Source organism: Arachis stenosperma, chromosome 1 (assembly GCF_014773155.1).
Source record: "Arachis stenosperma cultivar V10309 chromosome 1, arast.V10309.gnm1.PFL2, whole genome shotgun sequence".
Taxonomy (NCBI): Eukaryota; Viridiplantae; Streptophyta; class Magnoliopsida; order Fabales; family Fabaceae; genus Arachis; species Arachis stenosperma.
Window position 1 is genome coordinate 75,559,905 of NC_080377.1, and position 18,641 is coordinate 75,578,545.

Genomic DNA, 18,641 nt, shown 5'->3' on the forward strand with positions numbered 1-18,641 from the left:
AGATAGAAAAGGGACAGAAAACCAAGTTACAAATCACTTGTCCCGAATAGAACCAGTAGAAGGGGCGTCCCTCCCTCTTACTGAGATATCTGAAACCTTTCCGGATGAGCAACTCTTTGCCATCCAGAAAGTGCCATAGTTTGCAGACATTGCAAACTACAAGGCAGTAAGGTTCATACCCAAAGAGTACAGTAGGCAGCAATCAAAAAAATTGATCACAGATGCAAAGTACTATCTTTGAGATGAACCATATCTCTTCAAGAGATGTGCAGACGGAGTAATCCGTAGATGTGTGCCTAAAGAAGAAGCACAGAGGATCCTATGGCATTGCCATGGATCACAGTATGGAGGACATTTTGGAAGTGAGCGAACAGCCACAAGAGTCCTCCAATGTGGCTTCTACTGGCATACTCTCTATAAAGATTTCCGAGTGTTTGTACTTAATTGTGACAGTTGTCAAAGATCTGGTAATCTGCCTCAAAGTTATGCCATGCCTCAACAAGGAATCTTGGAGATTGAGTTGTTTGATGTATGGGGTATTGACTTCATGGGGCCTTTTCCACCATCAAACTCAAACACTTACATTCTGGTGGCAGTGGATTATGTATCCAAATGGGTGGAAGCTATTGCTACACCCACTAATGACACTAAGACAGTGTGAAAATTCCTCCAGAAACACATCTTCAGTAGATTTGGCACCCCTAGAGTACTAATCAGTGATGGGGGCACTCATTTCTGTAATAAACTGCTCTACTCTGCTTTGGTTCGTTATGGAGTTAGCCACAGGGTGGCCACTCCATATCACCCACAGACAAATGGGCAGGCTGAAGTCTCAAATAGAGAACTCAAAAGAATTCTGGAACGGACTGTAATTAATCATAGAAGGGATTGGGCAAGGAGCTTGGATGATGCTCTGTGGGCATACAGAACAGCATTCAAGACCCTGGTGCGCGAAATTGTGAACTATACTTTTTCACAACTCTCATAATCCCTGGTAATGGCTCCAAAAACTTGGTGCGCTCAATACCATGGCATTACACAACTTCGCACAACTAACCAGCAAGTGCACTGGGTCGTCCAAGTAATAAACCTTACGTGAGTAAGGGTCGATCCCACGGAGATTGTTAGTATTGAAGCAAGCTATGGTCATCTTGTAAATCTTAGTCAGGCAAACTCAGATATATATGGTGATGAACGAAAATAACATAAAAGATAAAGATAGTGATACTTATGTGATTCATTGGTAGGAACTTCAGATAAGCGCATGAAGATGCCTTCCCTTCCGTCACTCTGCTTTCCTACTATCTTCATCCAACCCTTCTTACTCCTTTCCATGGCAAGCTCGTGTAGGGTCTCACTGTTGTCAGCAGCTACCTCCCATCCGCGCAGTGAAAGCTAATGCACACACTCTGTCACAGTGCTGCCAATCACCGGTTTGGTTCCCTCCCCTACCGGAATAGAATAACTCTTTTGCGTCTGTCACTAACGCCCAGTAGGTTACAGGTTTGAAGCACGTCACAGTCATTCAATCATTGAATCCTACTCAGAATACCACAGACAAGGTTAGACCTTCCGGATTCTCTTGAATGCTGCCATCAGTTCTTGCCTATACCACAAAGACTCTGATCTCACGGAATGGTTGGCTCGTTTGTCAGGCGAGCACTCGGTTGTCAGGCGATCAACCATGCATCGTGCAATCAGAAATCCAAGAGATATTCACTAAGCCTCAAATGCGTGTAGAACAAGAATGGTTGTCAGTCACCTTGTTCATGAGTGAGAATGGTGATGGGCGTCAATCATCACCTTCATCATGTTGAAGAACAAGTGATATCTTGGTAAAAGAACAAGCGGAATTTGAATGAAAGAACACTAGTAATTGCATTAATACTCGAGGTACAGCAGAGCTCCACACCTTAATCTATGGTGTGTAGAAACTCCACCGTTGAAAATACATAAGCATAAGGTCTAGGCATGGCCGAATGGCCAGCCTCCCAATGATCTAAGAACTAAAATGTCCAAAGATGATCTAGAGATCTAAAAGTAATCAAAAGATTTCTATACAATAGTAAAAGGTCCTACTTATAAGAAACTAGTAGCCTAGGGTGTACAGAAATGAGTAAATGACATAAAATCCTCTTCCGGCCCACTTGGTGTGTGCTTGGGCTGAGCAATGAAGCAATTTCGTGTAGAGACTCCCCTTGGAGTTAAACGCCAGCTTTAGTGCCAGTTTGGGCGTTTAACTCCCAATTAGGTGCCAGTTCCGGCGTTTAACGCTGGAATTTCTTGAGGTGACTTTGAACGCCGGTTTGGGCCATCAAATCTTGGGCAAAGTATGGACTATTATATATTGCTGGAAAGCCCAGGATGTCTACTTTCCAACGCCGTTGAGAGCGCGCCAATTGGGCTTCTGTAGCTCCAGAAAATCCACTTCGAGTGCAGGGAGGTCAGAATCCAACAGCATCTGCAGTCCTTTTGAGTCTCTGGATCAATTTTTGCTCAGATCCCTCAATTTCAGCCAGAAAATACCTGAAATCACAGAAAAACACACAAACTCATAGTAAAGTCCAGAAAAGTGAATTTTAATTAAAAACTAATAAAAATATACTAAAAACTAACTATATCATATCAAAAATATACTAAAAACAATGCCAAAAAGTATACAAATTATCCGCTCATCACAACACCAAACTTAAATTGTTGCTTGTCCCCAAGCAACTGAAAATCAAATAAGATAAAAAAGAAGAGAATATGCAATGAATTCCAAAAACATCTGTGAAGATCAGTATTAATCAGATGAGCGGGGCTTTTAACTTTTTGCCTCCGAACAATTTTGGCATCTCACTCTATCCTTTGAAATCCAGAATGGTTGGCTTCTTTAGGAACTTAGAATCCAGATAGTGTTAATGATTCTCTTAGTAAAGTATGATGATTCTTGAACATAGCTATTTATTGAGTCTTGGCTGTGGCCCAAAGCACTCTGTCTTCCAGTATTACCACCGGATACATACATGCCACAGACACATAATTGGGTGAACCTTTTCAGATTGTGACTCAGCTTTGCTAAAGTCCCCAATTAGAGGTGTCCAGGGTTCTTAAGCACACTCTTATTGCCTTGGATCACAACTCTTATTCCTTTCTCTTTTTTTTTTTTTTTTGAAATGCTTTTTCTTGCTTCAAGAATCATTTTATTGATTTTTCAGATCCTCAGTAACATGTCTCCTTTTTCATCATTCTTTCAAGAGCCAACATTCATGAACCACAAATTCAAAAGACATATGCACTGTTTAAGCATACATTCAGAGAACAAAAATATTGCCACCACATCAAAATAATTAAACTATTATAAAATTCAAAATTCATGCAATTCTTTCTTTTATCAATTAGGCACGTTTTTATTGAAGAAAGGTGATGGATTCATAGGACATTCATAACTTTAAGGCATAGACACTAAGACACTAATGATCATAAGACACAAACATGGATAAACATAAGCATTAAAATTCGAAAAACAGAAGAACAATAACAAGGAAATCAAAGAACGGGTCCACCTTAGTGATGGCGGCTCTTTCTTGCTCTTGAAGATCCTATGGAGTGCTTGAGCTCCTCAATGTCTCTTCCTTGTCTTTGTTGCTCCTCCCTCATGATTCTTTGGTCTTCTTTAATTTCATGGAGGAGAATGGAGTGTTCTTGATGCTCCACCCTTAGTTATCCCATGTTGGAACTCAACTCTCCTAGGGAGGTGTTTAATTGCTCCCAATAATTTTGTGGAGGAAGGTGCATCCCTTGAGGCATCTCAGGGATCTCTTGATGAGAGGGGTCTCTTGTGTACTCCATCCTTTTCTTGGTGATGGGCTTGTCCTCATCAATGGGGGTATCTCCCTCTATGTCAACTCCAACTGAATAACAGAGGTGACAGATGAGATGAGGAAAGGCTAACCTTGCCAAAGTGGAGGTCTTGTCCGCCACCTTGTAGAGTTCTTGGGCTATAACCTCATGAACCTCTATTTCTTCTCCAATCATGATGCTATGGATCATGATGGCCCGGTCTATGGTAACTTCGGACCGGTTGCTAGTGGGAATGATTGAGCGTTGTATGAACTCTAACCATCCTCTAGCCACGGGCTTGAGGTCATGCCTTCTCAATTGAACCGGCTTTCCTCTTGAATCTTGCTTCCATTGTGCGCCCTCTTCACATATGGTTGTGAGGACTTGGTCCAACCTTTGATCAAAGTTGACCCTTCTAGTGTAAGGATGCTCATCTCCTTGCATCATAGGCAAGTTGAACGCCACCCTCACACTCTCCGGACTAAAATCCAAGTATTTCCCCCGAACCATAGTGAGATAGTTCTTTGGATTCGGGTTCACACTTTGGTCATGGTTCTTTGTGATCCATGCATTGGCATAGAACTCTTGAACCATCTAGATTCCGACTTGTTGAATGGGGTTGGTAAGAACTTCCCAACCTCTTCTTCGGATCTCATGGCGGATCTCCGGATATTCACCCTTTTTGAGTGAAAAGGGGACCTCGGAGATCACCTTCTTCAAGGCCACAACTTCATAGAAGTGGTCTTGATGCACCCTTGAGAGGAATCTATCCATCTCCCATGACTCGGAGGTGGAAGCTTTTGCCTTCCCTTTCCTCTTTCTAGAGGTTTCTCCGGCCTTGGATGCCATAAATGGTTATGGAAAAACGAAAAAGCAACGCTTTTACCACACCAAACTTAAAATGTTTGCTCGTCCTCGAGCAAAAGAAGAAAGAAGAGAGTAGAAGAAGAAGAAATGAGGAAGAAGGGAGATGGTAGTGTATTCGGCCAAAGAGGGGGAAGAAAGGGTGTTTAGGTTGTGTGAAAATGAAGAGTTGAAGAAGGGTATTTATAGGAGAGAAGGGGGTGAATGGTGCGGCCATTATGGGTGGGTTTGGGAGGGAAAGTGGTTTGAATTTGAAGGGTGAGGTTGGTGGGGTTTTATGAAGGATGGATGTGAGTGGTGAAGAGAAAGATGGGATTGGATAGTGAGGGGTTTTTGGGGAAGAGGTGTTGAGGTGATTGGTGAATGGGGGAAGAAGAGAGAGAGTGATGGTAGGGTCCTGTGGGTCCACAGATCCTGTAGTGTCAAGGAAAAGTCATCCCTGCACCAAATGTTGCTCAAAATCACGTTTTGAGCCATTTCTGGCGTTAAACGCCGGGCTGGTGCCCATTCCTGGCGTTTAACGCCAGGTTCTTGCCCTTTACTGGCGTTTAACGCCAGTCTGGTGCCCCTTTCTGGCGTTAAACGCCCAGAATGGTGCCAGACTGGGGCGTTAAACGCCCAACAGCTAGCATTACTGGCGTTTGAACGCCAGTTTCTTCTCCTCCAGGTGTGCTGTTTTTCTTCCTGTTTTTCATTCTGTTTTTGCTTTTTTCATTGTTTTTGTGACTTCTTATGATCATCAACCTACAAAAAAGATAAAATAACAAAAGAAAATAATTAATTATAAAACATTGGGTTGCCTCCCAACAAGCGCTTCTTTAATGTCATTAGCTTGACAGAGGGCTCTCATGGAGCCTCAGAAATGCTCAGAACCGTGTTGAAACCTCCCATCACCAAACTTAGAGTTTGAATGTGGGGTTTCAACACCAAACTTAGAGTTTGGTTGTAGCCTCCCAACACCAAACTTAAAGTTTGACTGTGGGGGCTCTGTTTGGCTCTGTTTTGAGAGGAGCTCTTCATGCTTCCTCTCCATGATGACAGAGGGATATCCTTGGGCCTTAAACACCAAGGATTTTTCATTCACTTGAATGATTAACTCTCCTCTGTCAACATCAATCACAGCCTTTGCTGTGGCTAGGAAGGGTCTGCCAAGGATGATGGATTCATCCATGCACTTCCCAGTCTCTAGGACTATGAAATCAATAGGAATGTACTGGTCTTCAACTTTAACCAGAACACCCTCTACAAGTCCATGGGCTTGTTTTCTTGAGTTGTCTGCCATCTCTAATGAGATTCTTGCAGCTTGCACCTCTAAGATCCCTAATTTCTCCATTACAGAGAGGGGCATGAGGTTCACACTTGACCCTAAGTCACACAAGGCCTTCTTGAAGGTCATGGTGCCTATGGTACAAGGTATAGAAAACTTCCCAGGATCCTGCCTCTTTTGAGGCAGTTTCTGCCTAGACAAGTCATCCAGTTCTTTGGTGAGCAAGGGAGGTTCATCCTCCCAAGTCTCTTTTCCAAATAACTTGTCATTTAGTTTCATGATTGCTCCAAGGTATTTAGCAGCTTGCTCTTCAGTAACATACTCATCCTCTTCAGAGGAAGAATACTCATCAGAGCTCATGAATGGCAGAAGTAAGTCCAATGGAATCTCTATGGTCTCATTTTGAGCCTCAGATTCCCAAGGTTCCTCATTGAGGAACTCAGAGGAGAGTGGTGCACGCCCACTGGGGTCTTTCTCAGTGGCGTCTTCTTCCTCTCTTTCCTCTCCATATTCGGCCATGTTGATGGCCTTGCACTCTCCTTTTGGATTTTCTTCTGTATTACTTGGGAGAGTACTAGGAGGGAGTTCAGTAACTTTCTTGCTCAGCTGACCCACTTGTCCTTCCAAATTTCTGATGGAGGACCTTGTTTCATTCATGAAACTTTGAGTGGTCTTTATTAGATCAGAGACCATTGTTGCTAAGTCAGAAGTATTCTGCTTAGAACTCTCTGTCTGTTGCTGAGAAGATGATGGAAAAGGCTTGCCATTGCTAAACCTATTTCTTCCACCATTATTGTTGTTGAAACCTTGTTGGGGTCTCTCTTGATTCTTCCATGAGAAATTGGGGTGATTTCTCCATGAAGAATTGTAGGTGTTTCCATAGGGTTCTCCTAGGTAATTCACCTCTTCCATGGAAGGGTTCTCAGGATCATAAGCTTCTTCCTCAGATGAAGCCTCCTTAGTACTGTTTGGTGCATTTTGCATTCCAGACAGACTTTGAGAAATTAAATTGACTTGTTGAGTCAATATTTTATTCTGAGCCAATATGGCATTCAGAGTGTCAATCTCAAGAACTCCTTTCTTCTGATTAGTCCCATTGTTCACAGGATTCCTTTCAGAAGTGTACATGAATTGGTTATTTGCAACCATTTCAATCAATTCTTGAGCTTCTGCAGGCGTCTTCTTCAGATGAAGAGATCCTCCAGCAGAGCTATCCAAGGACATCTTAGATAGTTCAGAGAGACCATCATAGAAAATACCTATGATGCTCCATTCAGAAAGCATGTCTGAAGGACATCTTCTGATTAATTGTTTGTATCTTTCCCAAGCTTCATAGAGGGATTCTCCATCCTTCTGTCTGAAGGTTTGGACTTCCACTCTAAGCTTACTCCATCTTTGTGGTGGAAAGAACTTTGCCAAGAAGGCATTGACTAGCTTTTCCCAAGAGTCCAGGCTTTCTTTAGGTTGAGAATCCAACCATATTCTAGCTCTGTCTCTTACAGCAAAAGGGAATAGCATCAGTCTATAGACCTCAGGGTTAACCCCATTAGTCTTGACTGTGTCACAGATTTGCAAGAATTCAGCTAAAAACTGATGAGGATCTTCCATTGGAAGTCCATGGAACATGCAATTCTGTTGCATTAGAGAAACTAATTGAGGCTTAAGCTCAAAGTTGTTTGCTCCAATGGCAGGGATAGAGATGCTTCTCCCATAGAAGTCGGGAGTAGGTGCAGTAAAGTCACCCAGCACCTTCCTTGCATTGTTGGCATTGTTGTTGTTTTCGGCTGCCATGGGTTCTTCTTTGAAGAATTCGGTCAGGTCCTCTAAAGAGAGTTGTGCTTTGGCTTCTCTTAGCTTTCTCTTCAAGGTCCTTTCGGGTTCAGGATCAGCTTCAACAAGAATGCCTTTGTCTCTGCTCCTGCTCATATGAAAGAGAAGAGAAAAAGAAAATGTGGAATCCTCTATGTCACAGTATAGAGATTCCTTGAAATGTCAGAGGAAAAGAGAATTAGAAAGAAGAAGGAGAAGAAGAATTCGAACTTTAATTAGATAAGGTTCGAATCGTGCATTTAGAAGGAGTGGTACTCCATAAATAGAAGGATGTGAGAAGGAGGGAAGAGGATTTTCGAAAATTCAATCAAAAGATTTTGAAAACATTTTGAAAATTTGATTGATAATTTTCGAAAATTGAAAGTGGAAGAGAAATCAAGTGATTTTTGAAAAAGATTTTGAAATTAGAAACTAAAAAGAATTTGATTGAAAACTAATTTGAAAAAGATATGATAAAAAAAATATGATTGAAAGGTTATGGTCTTAAAAAGATGTGATTGAGAAGATATGATTTGAAAACCATTTTAAGAGATATGATTTGAAAATAATTTTAAAAGATTTGATTTTGAAAATTAGTGACTTGCCTAACAAGAAAAGATATGATTCAAACATTAAACCTTTCTCAACAGAAAAGGTAACAAATTTGAAATGTTCAATCAAATCATTAATTGTTAGGAAGTATCTTTGAAAAAGGAAGGAAATTGATTTTGAAAACATTTGATTGAAAAGATATGATTTGAAAAAGATTTGGTTTTGAAAAACTTGAAAAAAATTGATTTGAAAACAAAATCTTCCCCCTAGCACCATCCTGGCGTTAAACGCCCAGAATGGTATACATTCTGGCGTTTAACGCCCAAAATGCTACCTCTTTGGGCGTTAAACGCCCAACCAGGTACCCTGGCTGGCGTTTAAACGCCAGTCTGCCTTCTTCACTGGGCATTTTTGAATGCTCAGCTTTTTCTGTATAATTCCTCTGCAGTATGTTCTGAATCTTCAATTCCTTGTATTATTGACTTGAAAAGGCACAAATTAAAAATATTTTTGGATTTTTAATAATTAAAATGCAACAAGAATCAAATAACAATGCATGCAAGACACCAAACTTAGCAGTTTGTATACTACTGACACTAATGAACTGAAAATGCATATGAGACACACAAAATACTCAAGTCAATAGAATTCAAAGATCAGAGCAAGTGAATCATCAAGAACATCTTGAAGATCACTAAGACATATGAATGCATGCAATTGACACCAAACTTAGGATGAGACACTAGACTCAAACAAGAAATATTTTTGAATTTTATGATTTTTTTAATTTTTTTAATTTTTTTTTGTTTTTCGAAAATTAAGTAGAAAAAGAAGGTATCAAAATTCTTAATGAGAATTCCAGGAATCAGTGCAATGCTAGTCTAAGACTCCGGTCCAGGAATTAGACATGGCTTCACAGCCAGCCAAGCTTCCAAAGAAAGCTTCGGTCCAAAACACTAGACATGACCAAAGGTCAGCCAAGCCTTAGCAAATCACTGCTCCAAAAGCAAAATTGATACGAAACCAACAAGCTCTTGTGGTGATAAGTTGAAACCTCGGTCCAATCAGATTAGACATGGCTTTTCAGCCAGCCAGATTTCAACAAATCATCATGAAACTCTAGAATTCATCTTCAAGAATTTCGAAAAAAAAATACCTAATCTAAGCAACAAGATGAACCGTCAGTTGTCCAGCCTGAACAATCCCGGGCAATAACACCAAAAAATTGATGTTGTTGCCGGATCTTGGCACTGATGTTACCAAAGGCTTGCTTAAAACTAGAACAATCCCCGGCAACGGCGCCAAAAACTTGGTGCGCGAAATTGTGAACTATACTTTTTCACAACTCTCATAATCCCTGGTAATGGCTCCAAAAACTTGGTGCGCTCAATACCATGGCATTACACAACTTCGCACAACTAACCAGCAAGTGCACTGGGTCGTCCAAGTAATAAACCTTACGTGAGTAAGGGTCGATCCCACGGAGATTGTTAGTATTGAAGCAAGCTATGGTCATCTTGTAAATCTTAGTCAGGCAAACTCAGATATATATGGTGATGAACGAAAATAACATAAAAGATAAAGATAGTGATACTTATGTGATTCATTGGTAGGAACTTCAGATAAGCGCATGAAGATGCCTTCCCTTCCGTCTCTCTGCTTTCCTACTGTCTTCATCCAACCCTTCTTACTCCTTTCCATGGCAAGCTCGTGTAGGGTCTCACTGTTGTCAGCAGCTACCTCCCATCCGCGCAGTGAAAGCTAATGCACACACTCTGTCACAGTGCTGCCAATCACCGGTTTGGTTCCCTCCCCTACCGGAATAGAATAACTCTTTTGCGTCTGTCACTAACGCCCAGTAGGTTACAGGTTTGAAGCACGTCACAGTCATTCAATCATTGAATCCTACTCAGAATACCACAGACAAGGTTAGACCTTCCGGATTCTCTTGAATGCTGCCATCAGTTCTTGCCTATACCACGAAGACTCTGATCTCACGGAATGGTTGGCTCGTTTGTCAGGCGAGCACTCGGTTGTCAGGCGATCAACCATGCATCGTGCAATCAGAAATCCAAGAGATATTCACTAAGCCTCAAATGCGTGTAGAACAAGAATGGTTGTCAGTCACCTTGTTCATGAGTGAGAATGGTGATGGGCGTCAATCATCACCTTCATCATGTTGAAGAACAAGTGATATCTTGGTAAAAGAACAAGCGGAATTTGAATGAAAGAACACTAGTAATTGCATTAATACTCGAGGTACAGCAGAGCTCCACACCTTAATCTATGGTGTGTAGAAACTCCACCGTTGAAAATACATAAGCATAAGGTCTAGGCATGGCCGAATGGCCAGCCTCCCAATGATCTAAGAACTAAAATGTCCAAAGATGATCTAGAGATCTAAAAGTGATCAAAAGATTTCTATACAATAGTAAAAGGTCCTACTTATAAGAAACTAGTAGCCTAGGGTGTACAGAAATGAGTAAATGACATAAAAATCCTCTTCCGGGCCCACTTGGTGTGTGCTTGGGCTGAGCAATGAAGCAATTTCGTGTAGAGACTCCCCTTGGAGTTAAACGCCAGCTTTAGTGCCAGTTTGGGCGTTTAACTCCCAATTAGGTGCCAGTTCCGGCGTTTAACGCTGGAATTTCTTGAGGTGACTTTGAACGCCGGTTTGGGCCATCAAATCTTGGGCAAAGTATGGACTATTATATATTGCTGGAAAGCCCAGGATGTCTACTTTCCAACGCCGTTGAGAGCGCGCCAATTGGGCTTCTGTAGCTCCAGAAAATCCACTTCGAGTGCAGGGAGGTCAGAATCCAACAGCATCTGCAGTCCTTTTGAGTCTCTGGATCAGATTTTTGCTCAGATCCCTCAATTTCAGCCAGAAAATACCTGAAATCACAGAAAAACACACAAACTCATAGTAAAGTCCAGAAAAGTGAATTTTAATTAAAAACTAATAAAAATATACTAAAAACTAACTATATCATATCAAAAACATACTAAAAACAATGCCAAAAAGTATACAAATTATCCGCTCATCAGACCCCTACAAGGACCTCTCCATACCAGCTTGTGTATGGAAAGGCATATCACTTGCCAGTGGAACTGGAACATAAGGCCTACTGGGCAACCAGATTCCTGAACCTTGATGCCAAGTTAGCTGGAGAAAAATGATTGCTCCAGTTAAATGAGCTAGAGGAATTTAGACTCAATGCTTTCGAGAATGCAAAAATATACAAAGAGAAAGCAAAAAGATGGCATGATAAGAAATTGTCATCCAGAGTCTTTGAGCCAAGGCAGAAAGTTTTACTATTTAATTCTAGGCTCAGATTATTCCCCAAAAAATTGAAGTCCCGGTGGAGAGGTCCATATGTGATTACAAGCGTGTCACCATATGGATACATAGAGCTTCAGGATAATGATTCTAATAAAAAGTTCATTGTTAATGGATAGAGAGTCAAACATTATCTTGAAGGCAATTTTGAGCAAGAATGCTCAAAACTGAGGCTTGATTAAAGCTCAGTAATAGTCCAGCTAATGACAATAAAGAAGCGCTTGTTGGGAGGCAACCCAGCCATTTACAAAGTATTTGCTAATTAATTGATTTTTTTACAGGTATACGTCAGGTATCTTCAAGGTAAAATAGCAATTGCATGAATTCACAAGTTACAAGGGAATTTGGAAGCTCACTGGCATGAAAAAGCCAGTAAGAAATATTTTGGGCGTTGAACGCCCAAAAGAAGCACCCACTGGGCGTTCAACATCAGTGAGGGTAGTCATCTGGGCGTTAAACGCCAGAAAGGAGCATCTTCTGGGCGTTAAACGCCAGAAAGAAGCACCTTCTGGGCGTTTAACGCCAGATTGACAGCATCCTGGGCGTTCAGAAAAACGCCCAGTAACAAAGGACTTCCTGGCGTTCAACGCCAGAAAGAAGCAACACCTGGGTGTTGACCGCCCAGGAGAGGCAGCAATTGGGCGTTAAACGCCCAAAACATGCAGCGTTTGGGCGTTTAACGCCAGGATTGTAGGGAGGAGGTAATTTTGTTCAAATTTTTTCCAATTTTCACGTTTCAATTCATGATTTCTTGCATAAACATGTTACAAACTCTTATCTTTCAACTTCAATTTCAAAAATTTTTCCTAAACATATTTCTTGATTTTTCTTTAATTTCTTTTCAAATCTTTTTCAAAATTTATCTATCTTTTTGAATTCTTTTCAAATCTTTTTAATTTCTTCTCATATCTTTTTCAACTCATCATATCTTTTGAATTTCGAATTTGCCTCTCCTACTATTCCTCTCCTTTCCTTTCTTTTGCTTGAGGACAAGCAAACCTCTAAGTTTGGTGTGATTCGCCATGATCACTGAGCTAAAACTCATCAAGATCATGGCACCTAAGGGAACAGGAAGAGCAAGAATGTGACTTAAAGGAACTAAAGCATCAGAAATTATCTCTTGAAGGACCAAGCACCCCACAGACTAGAGGAACATCCACTTCCCAAAATAAAGGTCGTTGAGTTCTAATCTTTGCCTTAACTCTGTGATAACTGTTCTTATTAGGAATTTACCTTAGAAGTTATATATTAGTAGTAGTAATTAGTATCTCTACTTTGATTTTAATTCCAATTAAGTTATAATTTATTTTTCTCATCATCATCAAACATGAATAAAATAGTAGATTTTTAGAATAAAGAGGCAATATTTTTTTCGAGTTCTTAATAAGAAACATTCTAATTATTTATATGTGGTGGCAATACTTTTTGTCTTCTGAATGAATGCTTGAACAGTGCAGATTTTTGATCTTGTTGTTTATGAATGTTAAAATTGTTGGCTCTTGAAAGAATGATGAAAAAGAGAAATGTTATTGATGATCTGAAAAATCAAAAAATTGATTCTTGAAGCAAGAAAAAGCAGTGAAAAAGCAAAGGCTTGTGCGAAAAAAATAGAAAGAAAAAGAAAAAGCAAGCAGAAAAAGCCAATAGCCCTTAAAACTAAAAGGCAGGAGTAAAAAAGATCCAAGGCTTTGAGCATCAATGGATAGAAGAGCCCAAGGAAATAAATCCAGGCCTAAGCGGCTAAATCAAGCTGTCCCTAACCATGTGCTTGTGGCATGCAGGTCCAAGTGAAAAGCTTGAGACTGAGTGGTTAAAGTCGTGATCCAAAGAAAAAAGAGTGTGCTTAAGAGCTCTGGACACCTCTAACTGGGGACTTTAGCAAAGCTGAGTCACAATCTGAAAATGTTCACCCAGTCATGTGTCTGTGGCATTTATGTATCCGGTGGTAATACTGGAAAACAAAATGCTTAGGGCCACGGCTAAGACTCATAAAAGTAGCTGTGTTCAAGAATCAACATACTAGACTAGGAGAATCAATAATACTATCTGAATTCTGAGTTCCTATGGATGCCAATCATTCTGAATTTCAAAGGATAAAGTGAGATGCCAAAACTGTTCAGAAACAAAAAGCTACTAGCCCCGCTCATCTAAATTAGAATCTGAGCTTCACTTAAAACTCGGAGATTTTATTGCTCCTTAATTTCTTTTTATCCTATTTTGTTCATCTAGTTGCTTGGGGACAAGCAACAGTTTAAGTTTGGTGTTGTGATGAGCGGATATTTTATACGCTTTTTGGGGGTAATTTCATATAGATTTTAGTATGTTTTAATTAGTTTTTAATAGAATTTTATTAGTTTTCAGGCAAAAATCATATTTCTGGACTTTACTATGAGTTTGTATATTTTTCTGTGATTTCAGGTATTTTCTGGCTGAAATTGAGGGAGCTGAGCAAAAATCTGAGTTAGGCTGAAAAAGGACTGCTGATGCTGTTGGATCCTGACCTCCCTGCACTCGGAATGGATTTTTTGGAGCTATAGGAATCCAATTGACGCGCTCTCAATTGGGTTAGAAAGTAGACATCCAAGGCTTTCCAGCAATATATAATAGTCCATACTTTGCGCAAAGATAGATGACGTAAACTGGTGTTCAACGCCAGTTCTATGTTGCAGTCTGGCGTCCAGCGCCAGAAACAGGTTACAAGTTGGAGTTCAACGCCTAAAACACGTTACAACCTGGCGTTCAACTCCAGAAACAGCCCAAGCACGTGAGAGGCTTAAGTCTCAGTCCCAGCACACACCAAGTAGGCCCCAGAAGTGGATTTCTGCATCAATCATCTTAGTTTACTCATTTTCTGTAAACCTAGGTTACTAGTTTACTATTTAAACAACTTTTAGAGACTTATTTTGTACCTCATGACAATTTCAGATCTGATTTACATACTCTTTGACGGCATGAGTCTCTAAACTCCATTGTTGGGGGTGAGGAGCTCTGCAGCGTCTCGATGAATTAATGCAATTACTTATATTTTTCCATTCACATATGCGTGTTCCTATCTAAGATGTTCATTCGCGCTTAATTATGGTGAAGGTGATGATCCGTGACACTCATCACCTTCCTCACTCCATGAACGTGTGTCTGACAACCACCTTCGTTCTACATCAGATTGAGTGAATATCTCTTAGATTCCTTAATCAGAATCTTCGTGGTATAAGCTAGATTGATGGCAGCATTCATGAGAATCCGGAAAGTCTAAACCTTGTCTGTGGTATTCTGAGTAGGATTCCGGGATTGAATGACTGTGACGAGCTTCAAACTCCTGAAGGCTGGGCGTTAGTGACAGACGCAAAAGAATCAATGGATTTTATTCCAACCTGATTGAGAACCAACAGATGATTAGCCATGCTGTGACAGAGCATTTGGACCATTTTCACTGAGAGGATGGGAAGTAGCCATTGACAACGGTGACACCCTACATAGAGCTTGCCATGGAAGGAGCCTTGCATTATGTTATTGAGTTGAATATTACTTTGTAGGAATTCAGAGGACAAAGCATCTCCAAAACCCCAACATATTCTCCATTGTTGCACAACAAGTAATTATTTCACGCTCTCTTATTTTTTTCTAATAATTCAAACTGATAATTTTAATTGATATCCTGACTAAGAATAATAAAATAAACATAGCTTGCTTCAAACCAATAATCTCCGTGGGATCGACTCTTACTCACGTAAGGTATTACTTGGACGACCCAGTGCACTTGCTGGTTAGTGGTACGAGATCATCTTGATTTTAAGATTGGGATTAGAATTTCGTGCACCACCATCCTAAAGCTGGCTGTCTATTAAGCCATGTCCAACCCTTGGATTGGAGCTTTAGGCTAACATTGAAAGATTCCTGGAATTCTTCTTAAAAATTTTGAATTTCTTATTTTCTTTTTCCTATATATTTTTTTTTGAAAAAAAATAAAAGAAAATACAAAAAATGATAAAATCATAAAAACAAAAAATATTTTGTGTTTCTTGTTTAAGTCTTGTGTCATGTTTTAAGTTTGGTGTCAATTGCATATTCATCTTGTTCTTGCATTTTTCAAAAATTCATGCATTCATGGTGTTCTTCATGATCTTCAAGTTGTTCTTAGTAAGTCTTCTTGTTTGATCTTGATGTTTTCTTGTTTTGTGTTTTGTTGTTGTTTTTCATGTGCATTTTTGCATTCATGGTGTCTAAGCATTAAAGATTTCTAAGTTTGGTGTCTTGCATGTTTTCTTTGCATCAAAAAATTTTTCAAAAATATGTTCTTGATGTTCATCATGATCTTCAAAATGTTCTTGGTGTTCATCTTGACATTCATAGTGTTCTTGCATGCATCAAGTGTTTTGATCCAAAATTTTCATGTTTTGGGTCATATTTGTGTTTTTCTCTCTCCTCATAAAAAATTTCAAAAATAAAAAAAATATATTTTCCTTATTTTACTCCTAATTTTCAAAAATTTGAGTTGACTTAGTCAAAAAATTTTAAAACTTAGCTATTTCTTATAAGTCAAGTCAAATTTTCAATTTTAAAATCCTATCTTTTTAAAACTTTTTCAAAAATTAAATCTTTTTCATTTTTATCTTATGATTTTCGAAAATTTAAAAATATTTTTCAAAATCTTTTTCTTATCTTCATTTTAAAAATTGAAAACTTCACTAACAATTAATGTGATTGATTTAAAAATTTGAAGTTTGTTACTTTCTTGTTAAGAAAGATTCAATCTTTAAATTCTAGAGTCATATCTTTTAGTTTCTTGTTAGTCAAGTAATCAATTTTAATTTTAAAAATTAAATCTTTTTCAAAATATCTTTTTCTTAAAAATCATATCTTTCTATCATATCTTTTTCAAAAATTTGTTTTCAAAATATTCCTTCTAACTTCTTATCTTCTTATCTTTTCAAAATTAATTTTCAAATCTTTTTCAACTAACTAATTAACTTTTTGTTTGTTTCTTATCTTTTTCAAAACCACCTAACTACTTTTCCCTCTCTAATTTTCGAAAATCATCTCCCTCTTTTTTCAAAATTCTCTTTAATTAATTAATTGTTTCAAATTTTAATTTTAATTTTATTTCTCCTTTAATTTTCGAAAATCACTAACTCTTTTTCAAAATTAATTTTCGAAAATCTCTCTCTCTCTCTTCTTATTCTATTTATTTATTTATTTACTAACACTTCTCCTCTACTCAAGAATTCGACACTATCCTCACCCTTGTGTTTGGATTCTTACTTTTTCCTTCCTCTATTCCTTTCTTCTTCTACTAACATAAAGGAATCTCTCTACTGTGGTAAAGAGGATCCCTATTATTATTTTCTGTTCCCTTCTTTTTCATATGAGCAGGAGCAGAAACAAGAACATTCTTGTTGAAGCAGATCCGAAACCTGAAAAGACTCTGAAGAGGAAACTAAGAGAAGCTAAATTACAACAATCCAGAGACAACCTTACAAAAATTTTCGAAAAAGAAGAGGAGATGGCAACCAAAAATAATAATGCAAGGAGGATGCTTGGTGACTATATTAAACCTACTTCCAAGTTTGATGGAAGAAGCATCTCAATCCCTGCCATTGGAGCAAACAATTTTAAGCTGAAGCCTCAACTAGTTGCTCTAATGCAACAGAACTGCAAGTTTCATGGACTTCCATCAGAAGATCCTTATCAGTTTTTAACTGAGTTCTTGCAGATCTGTGAGACTGTTAAGACTAATGGGGTAGATTCTGAAGTCTACAGGCTCATGCTTTTCCCTTTTGCTGTAAGAGACAAAGCTAGAACATGGTTGGACTCACAACCTAAAGATAGCCTAGACTCCTAGGATAAGCTGGTCACGGCCTTCTTGGGTAAATTCTTTCCTCCTCAAAAGCTTAGCAAGCTTAGAGTGGATGTTCAGACCTTCAAGCAAAAAGTTGGTGAATCCCTCTATGAAGCTTGGGAAAGATACAAGCAGATGACCAAAAAGTGTCCTTCTGACATATTTTCAGAATGGACCATAATAGATATATTCTATTATGGTCTATCTGAGTTTTCCAAGATGTCATTGGACCATTCTGCAGGTGGATCCATTCACCTAAAGAAAACGCCTGCAGAAGCTCAGGAACTTTTTGACATGGTTGCAAATAACCAATTCATGTACACTTCTGAGAGGAATTTCGTGAATAATGGGATGCCTCAGAGAAAGGGAGTTCTTGAAATTGATGCTCTGAATGCCATATTGGCTCAGAACAAAATGTTGACTCAACAAGTCAACATGATTTCTCAAAGTCTGAATGGATGGCAAAATGCATCCAACAGTACTAAAGAGGCATCTTCTGAAGAAGAAGCTTATGATCCTGAGAACCCTGCAATAGCAGAGGTAAATTACATGGGTGAACCTTATGGAAACACCTATAATTCATCATGGAAAAATCATCCAAATTTCTCATGGAATGATCAACAAAAGCCTCAACAAGGCTTTAATAATGGTGGAAGAAACAGGCTCAGCAACAGCAAGCCTTTTCCATCATCTTCTCAGTAACAGACAGAGAATTCTGAGCAGAGCGCCTCTAGCTTAGCAAATATAGTCTCTGATCTGTCTAAGGCCACTTTGAGTTTTATGAGTGAAACAAGGTCCTCCATCAGAAATTTGGAGGCACAAGTGGGCCAGCTGAGAAAGAAAGTCATTGAAACTCCTCCTAGTATTCTCCCAAGCAATACAGAAGAGAATCCAAAAGAAGAGTGCAAGGCCATTGATATAATCAATATGGCCGAATGCACAAGGGAGGAGAAGGACGAAAATCCTAATGAGGAAGACCTCCTGGGACATCCTCTGAGTAAGAAGGAGTCCCCTATTGAGGACCTAAAGGAATCTGAGGCTCATATAGAGACCATAGAGATCCCACTAAACCTCCTTCTGCCATTCATGAGCTCTGAAGACTATTCTTCCTCTGAAGAGGATGAAGATGTAACTGGAGAGCAAGTTGC

The 18,641-nt window shown here is 39.2% G+C and overlaps 2 non-coding genes across 2 annotated transcripts; one reads left to right on the forward strand and one right to left on the reverse strand.

The window, feature by feature from the left end:
- The first annotated feature begins 7,234 nt into the window (after positions 1-7,234).
- Positions 7,235-7,342, forward strand: LOC130951314 (small nucleolar RNA R71). Its single transcript, XR_009073921.1, has one exon. It is a non-coding gene; the product is annotated as a small nucleolar RNA R71 (small nucleolar RNA).
- Positions 7,343-17,550: 10,208 nt separating this feature from the next.
- LOC130954284 (small nucleolar RNA R71) lies at positions 17,551-17,654 on the reverse strand. The gene has a single exon (XR_009076241.1). It is a non-coding gene; the product is annotated as a small nucleolar RNA R71 (small nucleolar RNA).
- Between the last annotated feature and the right edge of the window lie 987 nt (positions 17,655-18,641).